The following is a 12,608-nucleotide window of genomic DNA, read 5'->3' as shown; positions in this document are numbered from 1 at the left end:
GAATGGATAAAGAAGATGTGGTACATATATACAATGGAATATTACTCAGCCATAAAAAAGAATGAAATAATGCCATTTGCAGCAACATGGATGGACCTAGAGATTACCATACTAAGTGAAGTCAGACAAATATCATATCTCTTATACGTGGAGTCTAAAAAGTGACACAAATGAACTTATTTACAAAACAGAAACAGACTCACAGACATAGAAAACAAACTTATGGTAACCAAAGGGGAAAGAGGAGGGGAGGGATAAATTAGGAGCTTGGGATTAGCAGATATGAACCACTATTTTTAAAACAGATAAACAACAACGTCCTACTGTATAGCACAGGGAACTATATTCAATATCTTGTAATGACCTATAATGGAAAAGAACCTGAAAAAGAATACATATATGTATGTATATATCACTCTGCTGTACGCCAGAAATAATACATTGTAAATCAACTCTACTTCAATTTTTTTTTTTTTTTTTTTTTTTTTTGCAGTACGCGGGCCTCTCACTGTTGTGGCCTCTTCCGTTGTGGAGCACAGGCTCCGGACGCGCAGGCTCAGCGGCCGTGGCTCACGGGCCCAGCCACTCCGCGGCATGTGGGATCTTCCCGGACCGGGGCACGAACCCGTGTCCCCTGCATCAGCAGGCAGACTCTCAACCACTGTGCCACCAGGGAAGCCCCTACTTCAATTTTTTTAAAAAGAAACATGGTCAGCTCATTTCCCTACAGGCGATGAGTGTCACCAAAGGGGTTATCACAGGTGCTGTAGGTACGTGGCATCCTGTGACACATGGACAATGCCTCTGAAAACCAGTGGAATTAAGTAAGTGAAAAAAAGGGGGAGAAGTGGGAGGAGTTGGCATCCAGGTAGTGGCAGCAGCATAATCCCAGACATGGAAATGGGGAAGTTTTGTGCATGTGGGAAACACTAAGTTGTAGCTTCAAGTGCAAGCTGGGGAGTGGCTCTCCATTTCCACCAGGAAAAAGCCCAAAGTTCGTGGCTCTGCTTATGATGACTTTCACGATCTGGACCTTGCCTCATCTCTCACCACCTTCCCCACCCTCACTCTATCCTCCCACCATATGGGATCACCTACAGTGGCCAGCATGGTGCCTGGCACATAGGAAGTATTCAGTACATGTTTGTGGAATATAAAATGAGTTGCAGAAGAAAAGTATGGAAAGGCAGGCAGGGGGCCTCTGCTTGGAGTGTCCAAACCGAGGTTTGTACACCTGGAAGAGGCTACACCACCCTAGGGGACTCGGACAGTGAATCCATCAGAGACCTCTGTTTCTGGGTCTTCAACATTCAGGAGTAGACTTTGTGTCCCCTACTTCTCTCAGTCTTACCTCTAACTAGACTGTGATTCCTTGAGGGAAGAAGCCATGTATAATGTCTCGTTTACAGTGTTGAACATCAATAGGTGCTGAATTAAATGTTCGTCGGTAAAGCTGGACTTGCCTGTTTGCATCTCCACAGAAAAGGCAAACATGGGATTAGATCTGACCGTTAGGAGAACCACAAAAGCTGAAGTTAGAAGCCAGTCTCCCCTGCTGCTGGCTCATCCACTGCTTGAAAGATAACAACAGGCATAGACTTGAGTAGAGTCGCTGGATCCAGGAAAGGGGAATTATCCACACAAAGCTGGCCCCACCAGACTGGCCCCATTCTCCTTAACTAGTGGTGCAGGGCTCTTGGGCAGTGAAATAGACTGGGTTTCCTCTATCAGCCTAGTAGCCAGATTGAGAGTAGGGAGTCTGAGGCGTGTGTGTGTGTGTGTGTGTGTGTCTGTGTGTCTGTGTGTGTGTGTGTGTGTCTGTGTCTGTGTGTGTGTGTGTTGCAAGTTCCATTGCAGAGAAGCAAGATATTTTGTTTCCCTCAGATTGGTTTCCTAAAAAACCATGAGATATGGGTGGAAAGCCCTCCAAACTCCAACAGCAGGAAAGAGAGGAACACATCAATTGCACTGTTTGTCATTCATTCAGCATTTACTAAGTATTTACTACATACTGGGTGCTGCATTCAGTGCTAGGAGGCACAGACATGTGACACACAAAGGAGAACACATATGGAAGAGACAAGATCAACACACCTGAAAGCAACTAGAGAACAGTTAAGAATGAAGTACTTACTAGAAATAATTTATATGTGGAAGAAGTGTAGGAGAGCAGCTAAGAGCACTAACTTGGTGCATTCATTTAGGTAAATCTGAGCTTGGTTTGAATCTGAACTCCACCACATATGTGTGATTATGAACCAGTTGCTTCACCTGTGAGCCTTGGTTCTCTCATCTGTAAAATGGGGATAACATCATCTATCTCATTTTGTAGCTGGGAGGATTTAATGGGATAATGGATGTACATAGCATGGTGTTTGGGAGTGCTGGCTCTAGAACGAGGCTACTTGGGCTCAGATCTCAACTCCAACGCTTCCCTGCTGTCGTCTTGGGCAAGTTACTTAATCTCAGTTATGGTTTTCCCATTCTTAAAATCAGAATAACAACAGCTCCTACACTGTGGGGTTGATGTGAGGCTCCAATGAGTTTTATCCAGTGGGAAACTTTTAGAATAATCTTGGAACATAGCAAGAACTCAACACATACATTTACAACAGGAAAACAACAGCTGAATTATTTTCACAAGAGAAATTAAAACCTATCTGACCACAAAAATCAATATGTGAATGTCTATTGCAGCTTTACTTATAATCTCCAAAAGCTAGAAACATCCCAATGTCCTCCAACAGGTGAATAAATGATGAAATACTACTCAGCAATAAAGAGTAATGGATTATGGGAATGTAAATTGGTACAGCCACTATGGAGAACAGTATGGAGGTTCCTTAAAAAACTAGTTTCCATATGATCCAGCAATCCCACTCCAGGGCATATATCCAGAGAAATCCACAATTCCAAAAGATACATGCACCCCAACGTTCACTGCAGCACTATTTACAATAGCCAAGACATGGAAGCAACCTAAATGCCCATAGACACATGAATGAACAAAGAAGATATGGTATATTTATACAACAGAATATTACTCAGCCATAACAAAAGAATGAAATAATGCCATTTACAGCAACATGGATGGACCTAGAGATTACCACACTAAGTGAAGTAAGTTGGATAGAGAAAGACAAATATCATATGATATCACTTATATGTGGAATCTAAAAAAAAAAAGATATAAATGAACATATTTACAAAACAGAAACAGACTCACGGACATAGAAAACAAACTATGGTTACCAAAGAGGAAAGGTCGGGGGAGGATAAATTAGGAGGTCGGGATTAGCAGTTTCAAACTACTGTATATAAAATAGATAGTCAACAAGGACATACTGTATTGCACAGGAAACTCTACTCAATATTCTATAATAACCTTTATGGGAAAAGAATCTGAAAAAGAATTGATACATGTATACATATAACTGAATCGCTTTGCTGTACACCTGAAACTAACACACATTGTAAATCAACTATACTCCAATATAAAATAAAAACTTAAAAAAAAAAAGAGTAACAGACGACAGATTCATGCAACAACACGGATGAATTTCAAGTTCACTATGGTAAATGAAAGCAGTCAGATTCAAAAAGCTATAGACTGTATAATTCCGTTTACATGACATGGAAAAGGAAAAACCATAGGGAGAACAGATTAACAGTTACAGGTTAAGGGTGGTGTTTGACTACGAAGGGGCAGAGTGAGGGAGTCTTTCGGGGTGATGGAAATTTCGTACCTTGAATTCCCCCAAATATCCACTTGGCTCACCACCTTCCCTGGGAGGCTCCTCTAATCGTGATATTTTAAATTGTGACATCTACCTCCACGATTTCCTAATCCCCTTTCCTGCTTTACTTTTCCCAGTAACTGTTACCATTATTGAGTCTACTGTGTAAGTTATTTGTTGTCTGTCACTCCCACACATATGTCCTAACGATGCAAGATTTGTCTCTGTTTTTTTTTTTTTTTTTCTGTACGTGGGCCTCTCACTGTTGCGGCCTCTCCCGTTGCGGAGCACAGGCTCCGGACGCGCAGGCTCAGCGGCCATGGCTCATGGGCCTAGCCACTCCACAGCATGTGGGATCTTCCCGGACCGGGGCACGAACCCATGTCCCCTGCATCAGCAGGCGGACTCCCAACCACTGTGCCACCAGGGAAGCCCTTGTCTCTGTTTTGTACCCTGATGTGTCTCTAGCCCCTGGTACAGAGTAGGTGTCCAGAGGAAACTGCTGAATGAATGGATGGATGGATGAATGAACGAGTGAGTGATGCTAGACTTCCTCATATATTTTATATTTTTTGTCCTTATTTAGCAGGAGTTAACATTCGAGGTAATCCCACAAGTACCTGGGATTGAAGACGCCTCCCTCCACGATAGTTTTTGAAGTGGCCTCTACTGGAAACCCCATAAGGTCAACACGTTTGTTAGCTTCTGAAGTTGGGGTTTCCACACTGTATGGAGAGTGTGAGTTAGGACCCTACCTTCCCACAGGTAGGAGGCTCAAGGTCCTAACGTTTTACCTGGTGGACAGGGGCTGTCTGATCTGGGTCTTGTCCCTGCTCCTGGCCTTAGACAGAGCCCAGTTCCATCAATCAACTGTCCATGAGGGCTTATCCCTGTCCCTGCGGGGGACCCAAGACCACAGTTCTTCAGGCCTGTAGGAATTCTCAGTGCCAGTTCCCACTCCATCATTGGCACCTGGTAATTTCTTGATTTTGAGTTTGCTCAATATTCTAAAATATCATATCGTGCCTTTGTACGCGCTGGAGTTGGAGGTGCAGGATTCCGGTGTGTGTGTTCCATAGGCCAACATGGCTGGACGTTTGGAGAGGCCAGCTCTACACTACATATGACCTTACCTCCAAGAAACCTGGAACCTTCCCCTGGGGCACACGAATCCCTGTGTGAGAGGCATTGCTACAGAAGGACATGAATTTTATCCTTCATACAGGATGAAACAGAAAGGGCATCCAGACACACTGGCTTCAGAGCAGACTCCCATTTTGTCTAGAGTTTACCTCCTCCAACCCCCAAATCTCTGCAAGGGCCTATCACAGAAAGCCCACCCTCTCTGAAAACGCCCAGCTGCATTAGGGAGGTACCTTTTATAATTTGAAAACAAGCCCAGACCAGTAGTGAAAGTAAGGCCCAGCCAGACCCTTACCACATGCTAACTTCATAAAGATGGCAGACGGGAACCTGGAGCTTCTCCACTAAGGCCTCTCCAAGAGTTCTGAGAATGTGTCCAGAGTCATTCTCACCAAGCCTTCTCTCTATAGTCACATGCCTTGGGGTGAGGCTAGTGAAAATCAGGGGACCCAGGGATAAGGGACCAGGCCAGCTCCTGCCCATTGCTCTCCAAATCCTGCAGGTGGCAGCCGGACACAAGGCTGAGGATCTGAGGACCAAACGAAGGGGGGACCACGTGGCACTCCAGGCGCAGGGATGCTCTTGATCAGGGCAGCTCGGAGTCCTAGCTGCAGAGGATGGAGAGGCAACAGGGTGGTGGAGGACCTGCACTGTCCACGCCGGTAGCCAGTAACCAACCTGCCCACTGACACTGACATTTAAATTCATCACAATGGGATCAAATTAAAGATTCAATGCCTCGGCTGCACCAGCCACATTTTCAAATGCTCAGCAGCCACATGGGTTCTTCTGTGTTGGACAGCACAGATGTGAAACATCTCCATCAGCAGAGTCCAGGGGGAGCGCTGCCCCAGACAGTGAGCTCCAGCCCCCCCCAAGTGTGTAACACCCAGACACCAGCCAAGTCTGCATCACCCCCAGAGAACGTCCACTCAGAAGGCCCCAGAGTGGGTCCCTTAATGCAGACCCCGCCTCACCTCCTTCTTTTATTCCTTTCCAGTTTTATCGAGATACAATTGGCATACAGCACTATATAAGTCTAAAGCGTACAGCTTAACAACTTGACTTACATATATTGTGAATTAATTACCACAATAAGTTTAGTGAATATCCATCACCTCATATAGATACGAAAAGAAAAAGAATGTTTTTTCCTGTGATGAGACCTCTTAGGATCTACTCTCTCAACAAGTTTCAGATCCACCATACGGCAGTGTTAGCTATAGCCACTGTGTGGTACGTTACATCCTCTGTACATTTTTATCTTAAAACTGGAAGTTTGTACCTTTTGACCATCTTCATCCAGCTCCCCCCTCCTTTCTTCTTGGGAAATAATTATTTCCCCTTAAGCTGGGATGGTTTAGGCTCCTTCAGGCCTCAGTGCCTTTGAACATGCTGTCACCTCTCCCCGGGATGCTGGGATGCTCTCTTCTTCACGTCTATTTACCAAACAGTGTGCACTGTGCCGGGGCTGTCGGTATCCGCCCATATGCCCTCAGCACTGCTTCAACGTGCCCACAGCTACTGCCTGGGGACTGTCCTGGCTATGGGAGCCATGTGGCCCTTGCACGGGCAGGCAGTGCTGGAGAGTTAATGCCCCAACAGATGGGGTGTTGGTGGATAGATACCCCTTGAGTAAGATGACTCTGAGGCCTTTTCTACACTTGCTCCCAGAATCCCCAGAGGACTGAGCTTCAGTGGGGTCCCCAGGGGCAACTGGCCTGAAGAGACGCCTTTTACTGGCTTTCCGACACCCCATCCTGCCCCTCACTCCCTACTGGTGCTTCCTCAGATCACTTCCCAAATAAACGGCTTGCACTAAAATTCTCAGAGTCTCCTTCCCGCAAGGCAAGCCGAGACCAGGGCCTACCGTGTGCCAGACTCAGTGGTAAGCACAGGGGAAAAGAGATTTGATAAAACAAATTCAGTTCCTTCCTCGTAAGCTTGCAGTGACATGGGTGAAGCCGGTGGGTGAAGAGGCAATTGGGAGATGGTGGCGTGAACAGCACTGTGATGGGGCAGGAGAGGGGGCAGGGCTTCCCTGGGGAGAGACAGCCGCCCAGCCTGGATGGGGTGGGGGGAGTTAAGGTGAGTGCTGAAGGCCGAGGGAAGGAAGAAGACTCCAGACAGAAGCGCTCCTAAAGACATGAATGGAGGACCATTGACACCTTTCACGCTGGGAATCATGTGATGGGATTGACATCTCATCACGCTGAAGGTGATATGGAGAAAGGACAGAGCGGATGAGGCTGGAAGCAGGGTGCCCACCCTGGAGACTGGTGTGGGAACAGACAAGGAGAGACGGGGTGTGAATCAGGCAGGGCCCAGGCCCCAGGCAGAAAGTGAAGTGTCAGAGGAGAGCTGATGAAGCAGGGTTGCCGGGACCTGGTGATCACTGAGCCCCGGAAGCCCAGGGAGATGATCCCAGATTCCTGGCTGAGGAAACTCAGTGGTACTGCTGCCATTCCCTACAAACAACACAGGAGGCGTGAGTTTGAGGGAAAGATGATGACTTTTGTTTTGGACATGACTCTGAGGTACCTGTAGGCCTCTGATTCTCTGAGACCAGTAGCCTCAGCATCCGTGGAACTTTTAGAAATGCAATTTCTCAGGCCCTACCCCGGACCTACTAAATCAGGGACTCGGCGGGTGGGCCCAGCAATCTGGGCTTTAATAAGCCCTCTAGCCCTCCAAGTAGTGGTGGCTGAGGAATGTTTAACAACTCACTCCTGGGGAGAAGGAATTCCTGATTTTAGTACTCGCCAATTCTAACGGTGGAAATAATCCCACCATGGCCGATTTCAAGCCACCTGTCTGACATCACTCCACACAGAGCTGGGAAGAGATGCAGCAGTTGTCACCCCCAGGCAGTATGAACTGGCTCCAGGGGGTTCTGAGGTGCACCTGTGGGCCCAGAGCCACTGCTCGAGGCCAATTGCATGAACTTATCTGATAGGCAGGTAGATGTACGGGTGTAAAGCCCAAGAGAGAGGACCAGGATGCAGAAAACGTTTGGAGACATCAGCGTAGATACAGGTGCCTACCAGGTAAACCCAGGGAACACAAACATGAATAATTAGACTGGGTTCCTGCCCCCAAGGATCACGCAGTCACTTAGACAGAAAGGCACACAAACAATCATCACAGAACAGTGGAGGCGCAAAGGAGGGGGTGATTCCCTCGACTGGGGAAGGTGCTTGGAGGAGGTGGCAGGAGCTGGGTTTTTTAAACACAGGAAGGGAATTAGATGGGTAGAGAAGAGGGAGGCCGGTGTCCCAGGCAGAAGGAAAGGCCGAGTGGAGAAAAGAACGCGGCTGATGGGAGGTGGACACACTGCAGTGATGGAAGGGGAGGCCAGAGAAGCCAGATCTACGAGGCGCCTGAGCTCAGGGCTACAGAATTTAAACTTGACCTTGGAACATATGAGGCATCGTTAAAGAATTTGAAGGAGTGGGGGGTTATGATCAAGAATGAAAGGTCACGCTCTCTCCTTAATCATTACGCTGTATTCGCTCTGGAATTTCTTTTGTTTCTCAAACATATAGAGCTATTTCCTACCTCCAGGCCTCCATGCACTTCCTCCTGACTGGAACCCTCTCACAGTGGCTGTCCTCCGGGTGGACTTGTCCATCAATGTTCAGCCCAAGTGTCACCTCCTCCTCCAAGCACTCCCCGTGGCCATGATGTGATTTAAAACAGGCCCCTCTGTCCTCTCCACCCCAGTACCTTGTCCAGCTCCTTGGTATCTATGGCACTAACCACCAGCTACGATGATCTTCACTGTGTCTGTAGCCGAGTTTAAAATTTGTACATTTCAACCCTGATGTCAAAAGGAAAAACCAACTTGATTTCCCACAGCTGAACTTTTAATTGAATTCATCTTTGCTCTCAAGGCCCTGTTCTAATGTGCTCCCAGTTGGTCCAATTTAGTAGGCGTTTTTCAGATAAATTTAAATATTATCTCAATCACTGTGCAGTTCAGAGTTTGACTGCAGTTTTAACAAAAATACTCAGTAATTCAGGGTGTCATCATATTCCCCTCCTCTTGTCTCTCTTTTTAAAGGGCATCTGGGCACCGGGAAAGCTCGTGCCCCATAACGGACGGGAGTGGGACTAGCGATGGGAAAGTGCTGATGGGTTGCTTCTCAATGCCAGCCTTTAACCTCTGATGGCCTCATCTGCAATGAGGTGGGTCAGAGCTTCAAAAACTAAACAGAGAATTACCATTCAATCCAGCAATTCCACTTCTAGAACTAAATTTCCAAAAGAATTCAAAGCAGCAGCTGTACACCCATGTTCATAGCAGCACTATTCACAATAGCCAAGAGGTGCAAACAACCCAGGTGTCCATTGAAAAATGAATGGATGATAAAATATGGTACACACAAAGAATGGAATATTACTCAACCTTAAAAAGGGAATGAAAATAGAAAATAAACTTATGGTCAACAAAGGGGGAGGAGGAGGGATAAATTAGGAGTTTGGGATTAAAATATACACACTACTATATATAAAATAGATAACCAACAAGGACCTACTGAATAGCACAGGGAACCACACTAAATATTTTGTAATAACCTATACGGGAAAACAATTTGAAAAAGAATAAATATATTTATATATAACTGAATCACTGTGCTGTACACCTGAAACTAACATGACATTGTAAATCAACTATACTTCAATTAAAAATATATATATTATTGGGGCTTCCCTGGTGGCACGGTGGTTGAGAGTCCGCCTGCCGATGCAGGGGACAAGGGTTCGTGCCCCGGTCTGGGAAGATCCCACATGCCATAGAGCGGCTGCGTCTGTGAGCCATGGCTGCTGAGCCTGCGCATCCGGAGCCTGTGCTCCGCAACGGGAGAGGCCACAACAGTGAGAGGCCCGCGTACCACAGAAAAAATATATATATATGTGTGTGTATATATATATATATATATATATATATATAATTATCCAAAAAAAAAAAGGAATGGAACTCTGATACCTGCTACAACATGGATGAATCTTGAAGATGTTATGCTAAGCGAAATAAGCCAGACACAAAAGGAAAAATATCGTATGAGTCTGCCTATGTGAGATACCTAGAATAGTCTGATTCACAGAGGCAGAAAGGAAGATAGAGGCTGCCAGGGACTGGGGGAAAGGGGAAACTAGGCAAGGGGAAATCTACAGAAATCTCTGATAAAGGGGTCTTTGTATCAGTCAGCTATCACTGCATAACAAACCACCCCTAACTCAGTGGCCTGAAACAACAGTTACTTATTATCATACCTTATCTGTCTTTGGGTTGACTACGAGTAGGCTGATCAAGGCTGGGCTCCAATGGGGCTCAGGGGTCTGCTGACTTCACTGGGGTCACTTCTGTATCTAGAGGTTGGTTTGCGGGTAGTTCTCTAGGCTGGGCTTGGCTGGGCACCTTCATCGGGGCAACTCTGCTCCACACGTCTCTCATCCTCTTCCTGGGACCAGCGAGCTAGCCCAGAATATTCTCATGGCAATGGCAGAAGCACCAGAGAACAAACCCAGTCATGCAAGCACATTTAAATACCCTGCTTGTGTCATGTCTGCTAATATCCACTGTCCACGGGCAGGGAATTACAACTTGCCCTCAAAGTCACACGGATACAAGGAGTGAAGAACTGAGGCCATAACACAACCTACCACAGTCTTCTTCCAAGTTTTGCCTTCAGGGGGCCAGATAAACAGAATATTTGCTTTGTGCTCTGTTCGATACACAGCCCTGGAAGGATGTGTCACTTTGGGGGTGAACTTAGTGCCACTTGGGGTGAGCTTTTGGGTGTCACTTCCGCAGTTATCCTTCCGTTATAACACACCCCACATGGTTCTCTGGCGGGTTCTTTGTGTGTCTGTCTCCTCTATTACACTGGGTGCTCCTGTCTTATTCACCTAGGTTCCAGAGTGGATGTCCATAAACATCCCTTGAACGCTGAGTGAATGACGGGACATTCCTGGCCACCACGACCCCTCCCTTCTCTGTCTTCCTCTACACATTATTTTCACCCTTTATCTCATTTTCTGGTTATTGCTGGTTAATCTGTTATGCTTACAATTCATCGTTACAGCGTCACATGGCTGTCTTTTTACTGACAGAGCATTCAAATCAGTCACCTCAAAAGACTATACTTTTCTATACTCTTTCCCCACCCTGAGTTCTGAAGGAAGTTTCAGGAACTCCCGCAGTAATGCTGTCATGTTCGCTTGAATACTCCTGAGGGTGACAAATCTTTGCCTTGTTAAGGTGGATGGAATTTTTGGAAACAGCTGACAGTCATTTAGATCCAAAGCTGGTGACAAAGGTGGGTGATCAATCTGGGTCATTCTGGGGGGAAAAAAAGAAGTGATCAAGAAGAAATGAGCCTGAGATTTTTCCATCGTTTCAAAGCTATCCCTGAGGACAGCCCACAGGAGCCCCAGGTGGAAAAGAAAACGGTCATCTGAGCAGTCAGCCTCCTCCCAAGGTGACTATATTGAAGGGGCCCACATACACCATGGGATGAGAAGCTTTCATCTCATTTACTTTAGCTGTGGTTCTGATGCTTTTAAATCCTTTGAGAATCTGACGAAAGCTCCAGACCGTCTCTCCAGAAAAACGCCCATTTCATGCATATAATTTCAGGGGGCCCACGGACCCCCTGAAGCCAACCCAAGGATCCCAGGTGAGAACTTCTGTTTGGAATGAACACACTAACTAGTGTGAAGGCACCAGAGAGCAACAAGTATGGTCTCCTTCGTTTCTTAGTTTCTACCCACCCACCTCACAGTGAGCCCAGGCCAGGCCCAGGACATAACAGATTCTCCAGAAGTAGTATGTGAACTACTGGTACGCCCTTCTTCACTCTGAGATCATCTTTGTGGGCGAGGTCCCTGCGGCCAGCTTGTCCCCTCAGCGCCTGTCAGGTCGGCAGTGCAGTCTGAGCGTGGTGAGCCTTCTCAGAATGGCTGTTTCAGCCTCCACAAGGTTCTTGCTTGGGAAGAAGCAGGAAAGGGCCTTGCTGCTCCAATTAGACTCAGGGGTTCAGGGGGTCCAGGCTGGGAATGAGCTTTACTTTGGGAGCTCAAGGGCCAGGCCAGGCTAGCTTCAGTGTCCTCGGTGCCCCTCCCTTCAGGCACCTGTCAGGGTGCTCTGAGCAGCCAAAGGCACGGGGGCGGGAAACGCCTGCCATGAGGCCTAGTGGCCACAAGAGGGAGACATTTGTCCTGAAAGGACAGGCGTCTGGCTGGGATCGTGACTCCCACATTCATCCCCCGACGCCCACGCAGGCTCCGGGTAGCGTTAGGTGCTGACTGCAGGCGAGGACAGAGCATGGGGTGCAGGTGGCCACCGGCTGAGATAGATTCTCCCCCAGTGACCTGCTTCTACCCAGGTGGGTGCAATGGACACAGCCACTTCCAATGCCTCTGAGCTCTCAGACCTTTTATAAGGTTCCTCCTCTCTTAAATTTTTCTTTTCTTTATGGCAGAAGCAACCCAAGCTCAAAGGGGAAAATGAGAACATTCAGACAAGCAAAGGACACCCGACACCAGCCCATCTCAAAGACAAGCCTGGTTACCATGATAGAGGTACATCCTGCCTGGGACCCTCAGGAGGGTAACAAGAATAGGGGAGCCTTTCAGGGAGAATGGTGGTGCATTTGTCGATGGGGTACTCAGCAGTCTGTGGAGAGCCGGTGATACCCCCAGGGTTCCGAGCCACAGGTGCCT

Source organism: Globicephala melas, chromosome 8 (genome assembly GCF_963455315.2).
Source record: "Globicephala melas chromosome 8, mGloMel1.2, whole genome shotgun sequence".
NCBI classification, from domain to species: domain Eukaryota; kingdom Metazoa; phylum Chordata; class Mammalia; order Artiodactyla; family Delphinidae; genus Globicephala; species Globicephala melas.
The sequence above is the reverse complement of the archived record's forward strand: the minus strand, read 5'-3'. Positions refer to the sequence as shown.